Source organism: Phyllostomus discolor, chromosome 2 (assembly GCF_004126475.2).
Source record: "Phyllostomus discolor isolate MPI-MPIP mPhyDis1 chromosome 2, mPhyDis1.pri.v3, whole genome shotgun sequence".
Lineage (NCBI taxonomy): Eukaryota > Metazoa > Chordata > Mammalia > Chiroptera > Phyllostomidae > Phyllostomus > Phyllostomus discolor.
The window spans coordinates 140,975,805-140,983,827 of NC_040904.2; positions in this window are offsets into that span (position 1 = coordinate 140,975,805).

An 8,023-nucleotide genomic window follows, 5' to 3' on the forward strand; every position below is an offset into this window, starting at 1 on the left:
AAAGGCTTGCTTAGTGCAGCTAGGGCAGGTGAGCTAGGAAGAGAATGATGCAAGGCTGGGGTGTAACAGCAGTGAAGTGAGGTCATTCAAGCACTTTGGACCATTATTGTAAGAATTTTGGATTTCACCCCAAGAAGAATAAAAGCTAGAGGAGAGCTTGAAGCAAAAGGGTAACAGACAGGATTTTATATGTAGGTGTATACATGTGTACTTATACATACACACACATTAGATGTATACATATGCACACATATAATATGTTAATATATCCACACATATATACACATAAATATGTATACACGAAAATTATGTATATTTTTTACTTATCTGTTTCTTTGTTTAAGGTCACTCTGAATTCAAGAAGAGCAAAGGTAAAGGCAGGAAACCTGCCACCAGAGACCATGATAGTAGTCCAATGAAGAGAGGATAGTAATTTAGACTAAAATAGAAGGTGCAGAAGCTGAAAAAAGAAACTAATTCAAGAAACATTTTGTAAACAGAGTAACAGAATTTGCTAGTTAATGAACACAGGGCATGAAAGGAAAGAAGCTATAAAGGATGATGTTATCTGGCATGATTAAGTGGATGGTGATACCGCTTACTGAGATTGGAAACACTAGAGAAAGAGCATATGAAGTCCTAGAACTAGATATGAAGAAGTAGATATGAAGTCCATGGAGAGTTCTTTTGTTTGTTTATTTAAAGGGATGCAGGTACTGACTTAAAAGCTGACAGGAAGGATACCACAGAGAGGGAGATAGTGAAAACAGAAATATAAGAGGCTGCTCAAAAGAGAATAATTCTTAGCAGTAGGAGAGCTTTCTCTTGAAAAGCTTTTAACCCAGAAGAGGAGAGAAGTTAAATATACATGATGAGGATAATGTTTTAAATGTATTAATATACTTTACTTTTTTGCAATTTCATGTGTATGGCCTTCTTCCAAGTCAGAATGAAGCATGCATCTGCATGTGTCCAGCCAAGAAACAAAATGAAAAATATATATAATATTCAACTTCAAACATACAAAGTAGGATTTTCTTTTTGTCTGTGAAAGACAGCAAATTTAAAGGCCAGGGTTTTTTACAAGAAAGGAGACTTTCTACATATTTATCTCCTCATATGTATATATTAAAAGGCAGGACTAAGGGACCAGATCTTAGAGCTTACATGATGAAGTCCCCAGTGAGGTAAGAAGGAGGAGTTTAGGCCCATCATTCCCAGCCAGAGGGCCTGTGGAAAAGAGAAAGAATCAGAGGTAGGAAAGAAGGTGGCTCTCCAAAGGGCATGCTAAAGATAAGAGTAACATGTGGATAAGCGAAGGGAGGACCTAAGTTCAGCTCTCTGGAGCAGCCCTCAGATGTCAGTTGATAGATGAAACCAAATGCCTCCACCAGATGCTGGGGAAGGGAGTTGAGGGTCTGGCTTCAGAGCTTACAGGAGGACCACTGTCTTAAGGAAGAACAACCTTGGTAGCAGAAGTCTGCTGGTTGGACTGTGTGGCCAAGGATGCACCATCAGACTTTAGAGGGTTCTCCAAAGCCAGTGAGAGATGCATTAGAGCCCAAAATCATGCAAGAAAATAAACAGAGAAACAAAGAAGGAGTTACAGTCGCTTCTATCAGCAGTTACAGTCAGCAGCAGACACTATGGATAAGACTGGTAAAACTAATCATATAGTCAGGGGAGGAGAAGCCCAGACCAGCCATTCACTGCAGAAACCAGCACTCCTCCAAGATCACTGCACAGAACTAGAAGCCAGGCTCCCAAAGACACACAGGGCCAAGTGAACCCCACCCACCCCAGCACTTAGATGCCCATGAGGAAAGGGACTGAAATGTTGAAGGACATTACAAATAGAGTAGTGAATGGTGGTCATAAAGTCAGCTACAGAAAAAAAAAATAAGAACCCAGTGGTTCATTGTACATCCGAGTGTGTTCTTAGTAAATGTGAGGCCCCACTGCATTTATAAACAACAATATTAGTACATTATCAGTGATAGATGCTAAGTGAGGTGTGTAGTTGAAAAGTTATAGCATTTTTTTATTTATTTGTTTGTTTTTTATTTTGAAAGAAGTTTATTAAAGCTGGGAACAGTGAAACAAAAGGAAGGCTCAGGATAGAAGTAGCAACAAGAGAGAGCTTAGGTGGTGTTCTGCTCTGACTCTCTAGAAACGTTATAGGAAAGAAATGGGTCATGCTGGGCTGTGTGAACTCACTGAGAAGTAAAAGTCATGGTGAAAGAAGTGAACCAAGGTGGGGCTGCTTTCAACTCACTGAAAAGTCTAGGAGAGAAGATGCAACAAGAGAGAGCTTGGGCAGGGCCCTATACTGGCTCTCCAGAAATGTCATAGGAGAGGAGTGAGCCACAGTGGGGCTGCTATTAGATGACTGAAAAGTCAAAGAAAAGGGGGCCTTGGAAACAAGTTCAGGGGGTCAGCCCAGGATGAGCTGCCACTGCCCACTGCTACCCTGGTTGCAAGTCTCATGGGGACCCCTAGAGTTTAGGAGAAAAAAGTAAACATGCATCCTGAGAAAAAAAGAAGGAAATGGGCATGTTCCAGAAAGAGCCCACCCAGGTGATGACATTTTAGAAGACAGAACTGAGACACAGGTTAGCCATGCCTAGGACAACTGCATTAGAGTAATAGTCCCCACTTATCTAAAGGGGATACATTCTAAGACTCCCAGTGGATGCATGAAACCATACATAATACCAAATCCTATATATAACATCTTTTTTCACTATACGTATATATAATAAAGTTTAATTTAAACATTAGGCATAGTAAGAAATGAACAATTATTAATAATAGAACAATTATAACAGTATTCTATAATAAAAGTTACGTGAACATGGTCTCTCTCAATATCTATTGTACTGTTCTCAACTTTTCGCTTACAGGAAGCACTTTACAGCACCTCTTTGGCATATCCGAATTGCCAGAACCACTGCTTTTGCACTTTGGGGTCATTAGTAAGTAAAACAGGGTTAGTTGAACACTTGCATTTCAATACCACAACAGCTGATCTGATAACCAGAAGTGACCACTAGTCATGGACCATATACAGACTGGATACACTGGACAAAGGGATGATTCACCTCCCTGGCAGGAGGGGTTGGGAGGGCAGAGATTTTATCACACAATGCAGAATGATGCTCAATTTTAAACTTAAGAATTGTTTATTTCTGGAATTTTCTATTTAATATTTTCAGAAACTGGTTGACCACGGATAGCTAAAATTGTGGGAAATGACACTGCAGCTCAGGGAGGGGGATACTGTACCAATAGAGTGAAAAACTGGATGAGAGAAAACAAACAATGGGTCAGGGGAGAGGGACTGTAGCTCAGCACTCACTGTCACACCAAGGCCTCTACTCACCACCTCACCCACACACGTCTTGTTACGCACCACACAATAGGGGCTGTGGCAGAGTCCACCTCCAGATCCCACCTCACCTGTTAGTGGGGAAAGAATCAGATTGAGCTCCCAATATTCAAAAAACTGGAACCAATCCTTCAATAATGACTTTTTCTTTTTTAAAAAAGATTTTATTTATTTATTTTTAGAGAGAGGAGAAGGAAGGGAGGAAGGGAGGGAGAGAAACATCAATGTGTGAGAGATACATCAATCGGTTGCCTCTCATATGCCCCCCACTGGGGACCTGGCCCACAACCCAGTCATGTGCTCTGACTGGAAATTGAACCTCCAACCTTTAGGTTCGCAGACCAGCACTCAATCCACTGAACCACACCAGCCAGGGCAAGAATGACTTTTTTGTACACTCAACTGGGCTGAACAAAGCAGACACTAACAGGCATGAAAATAGTGTGAGATGGCACGATACTCAAGAAAGTCCCCTTTTTTGTTTTATCTAGTGATGTTCTGGTAAATGTTAAACAGCCATCTCAGGGGACAGGGAAAGCCCAGATTTACAGCAGATTTATAGCCTTTGCAGATTTTTATGAAGTACTCCCACCATGGTCACTTTTGAGCTCTCGATGTGATTTCAACTGACTTATAAAATTCCTGTAAATGCAATCATTGGTTTTCATTTGTGCTGGAGCCAGTAGGAGCAGGCTCCACCACACCACTGTGACCCAGTGAAAGTCATGCTAAGCCACATCAAAGTCCAATTTGAGGGAACCCCACAAACCAGTGAGTTCTCTACCTTGGACAATGCATGATGATTAACACACATTGTGACCTCCAAAAGGATGTTACATTGACAAATCAAATGCTACACTGAATTCAGTCATAGATATTTCATTCTACTAAGCAGTCTTTCCATTTCATTTGTATGTAAGCTAGTTTATCTCCAGGACATTGACTTCCCTTTAACCTGAGCTTATATTTTATAAGGTGCTTTTTCTTCAATTGCGCTATAAATTTGACAAAAACAAGACACTTCTAGCAAGTACAGAAAAGCCCTCTGCTGACTCACTTTGGAAAGTCAGCCTGTATATGCTCCCAGGCCTTGGAGCATTCTCTCCCCCGCACTGCACACGGAGCCAAGCTTCCAAATCTGCCTTAAAATCTCATTAAGATAAGAATGGCCTAACTGTTTCTAGTAGATTTCATTGTTAAAACATGAGACTTGCCAGCTTATAAATCATATCATACCACACTATTCCAAAGATTAGTTATAATGGCCTAAAGAAACTTTTATAAACATCAAACTCTTTTTAAAAAATATATTCTGAGATATAGAAGGGGGGAATATCTACTTGTTGGGTGCATTAGAAGGACTTACATTTTAAAATCTGTGATTTTTTAAACACATTTTCTAAATAGCAAGGTTAAACCAGATGCTTTTGAGAAGGAATTTGAAGGGGGGGGGGGGGGGGGTGTAAAGGCCTTATTATCTTGCTGTTATTTCAGTCTGACTCATATAATTTTATGGTTGTTGTTTATACTACTTCACCAGTTTGGAGGTTCCCCCCCTCATTTCTAGTAGGAAAACAACCAAAGTTTATTTGTTTTATATAAGTTTTAAGGTTTAGAAAAAATCAGGGGAAAATAAATTAGTATTACTTTAATTTTAGAACGCTCTCTGGTATAATGCATAAGGAAAAACTTTTCTCATGTATTACAATAGTGTTGTCATAGATCTAAAGATCTAAAACATGTTATTCTATTATGTTTCTGGTTGGAGCAATTAAAAAGTTACACTGATAACAAGGTGAGCATTGAGTTATCTGAATTTACAATAATAAAGCCTTGCTTCATTATCAAATAGCTGGTAATTGGTGAAATCACTTAAAGTTCTTTAATTGCAAGTATCAAAAAGTAATCTGACCAACTAAGAAAAAGGAGAGCTGTTAGTAATTAAAGCTCTCACAGAACTAATAGGAAGGTTGAAAAACCATGCTTAGATTTTGCAGTACATATACATACATCAAATCATTACACTGTGTACCCTAAACTTAAACAACGTTAGAAATCAATTATATTTCAATAAAGCTGGGGGAAATAAAAATCATGCTTATTAAAATGAATATTAGGTTGTCACCTAAGGTAAGTAAGTTTCAGCTGTTTCATATTTCCTTACAAAAACTCTGCTTCAGATTTTAAATCCCTCAAGTGACTGATTAGATCACATGCCTAACCTTTGGCTACACAGAAGCAGTTTTGTGGGCCACCTTAGCTTCCATTCCAAGGTTCTATACGGTTGAGGAAATGTGATTTGCAAATGAACATCAGTGTTGTCAGGAAAAAGGAATGGATGCTAGCTAGCTGAGGTAACAAAGATTTGCTACCCGCTTACTCAGTTTTGTCTGCGCCATCACGAACTCCATCACTGTAAGAGAAAGGCAGCTACTCTCTCAGTCTGTTTCTTCTTTCATAAAAAGAGAAGGATGCATTAGATGACTTCAAACTTCCTCCTATGTCTCACCACACAATTATGACTTAGACAGTGGAGCTACCTTTGAGAAATGCTTCTGTCTAGACAAAGGGACTGCTCCTCACCCTGTCCGTCTCAGTCCTCACCATCCCTCCCTCTCAGTCATGCTCAAGTCTTTTAGAGAACATTTGTAGCTTTTCTTGCTCTTGGCCAAGTCTCCAGAACTCAGTGGATCTCACTTGGATGGAAAATTTAAAGTCAAATGCATTTTCCTCCAGCATGTGTGAGGATAAACTCTGTTGTTTAAAATACGTTTCTTTCATCAAAGAATAGATGATCCGGGTAATATGTGCTAAGTTAAGAACAAGGTTACTTACATTATTTTCTGTTGAAAATGAATTTTAAATTCCTTTCACAAAAGTAAGACTTTTATCTTAACAAAGAAAAGGCCTGGTGCACCCCCTAGAGGACATTTTGTATTTTCCAGGTTAAGGGAGTGAGAGGGTCTGTCAGAGAAGTCCAGTCTTCTAAACCTGGCTGTGGTGAGTCCATCAGTTTTCTAAAACTCTTCAATACGTTCTTGAAACATTCTGAATAAGCCCATATTGTGTAAGAGTGCAGAGAGCATTTTCCTGATCTCCCAACTTCAACTGTTGATTGTCTAAGTAATATTGTATTACTTTTTAAAATATTGTCTTACTTTTTATTCATAAAACATTTGGATATACACTATGTACTCACTCTACTTAATTTGGGAGTTTCACAGTTAAAAAATTAATATGATTCCTAACTACTAGTTTTTTTGTCATTTTTATCAATTCTCAGAAGTTTCATTTATTGATAGATATTTTCCCTAATTTAAAATATAATAATACACTGGACAAAAACATCACGTTCTTCTTCACTTAAAATTACATAGCATTTTCCTTCAGAAGGACCTGCCTGTGAAGAGTACATGCTATTTTTATTTCTAGTGACGAGAGTTTCAGTTGGGTAATGCTTCAAAAAATCTTGGAGTCACTCCCTTTTTACGTAAAATCTAGGACCTTATTTTAATGAAAGCAATGTTTCCAGCATGGAAATTCACCTTTAACCAAATGGAGCACAGACACAGTCCTATTTTCCCATAAAATGCTGTGGGAAAGTAAGCATATGGTGGAGCAAAGAAGGGTCCAGGCCTAAGGATCAGAAAGAGATTCTGTGGGGGATCATTTGGCTGATCTTGGACTATGGCCGTGTGGGTCAGGGTCTTGCAGCCAACCGGGGCTAGGCAAGCAGGCCTGGCCCTCACGTTCCTGCCTGGGTTTTGTTGGAGGTGAAAACTAACTGCACTGCACAGTCTGTGAGAACAGAAATAATCACTGAATACAAAGTTTTGCTCTGGGTCTGACTTGTTAGAGTGGTCTCATCAAAAAGTTTACCATATGTCCTGAGGGTATCCAAGAGGGACAAAATAATATATCTGAACTTCCAAGACACACAGGCCAAGGAAGTAGATTTTTCCCATAGAAGGCAAGAGCAAGTGGTTGGGGGAGGGAGGCAGTGGCCATGGGTCAGTCTTAGACCTCTTTCACAAAGTTTCCTGCAATCTTGAGAATAAATCATGGTTCTTCTAAAAGATGACTAATGTAATAATTTGTACACAGAGAAGAGTTTCTTGAAAACAAATCTGGAGGAAATTTCATTTTAGAATTCCTCATTGACAAGCAGATCTTGTTTAAGTATACCACCGCAGCATGCGCCCTCACTTGTCATGTGAAGGGAGATCAAGATCATTTGCTCCGTGTTGCAGAGCCAGTGGGTAGCAGGGTTGAGATCAAGACACATTCACACTGATTCATCTGAGCCAGCACTTTCTGTCACAACATAATCATTATAAAACTAGTTTAACACCAAAGCCTTTACAGAACCAGTTGTCATTAAAATCTTAGTATCCCATCTCAGTAAGAGGTCAACCCTTTGGATGTGGTACTCATATTTTGAAGGAGACATAACAAACAGAGCAAAACTTTACAAAGTATAACCATATTTGGTTCTTTTGAGTAAATTTGAATACATAAAGAAACACATTAAATGGTTTTTAAAAATGTATTTGGCATTTCCCTGCCTGGTTCTAAAACAGTATCTGGGCAGTGCCCAACAGTTTTAAAGCCGTAATATAAAAACAAAGGAGAGAT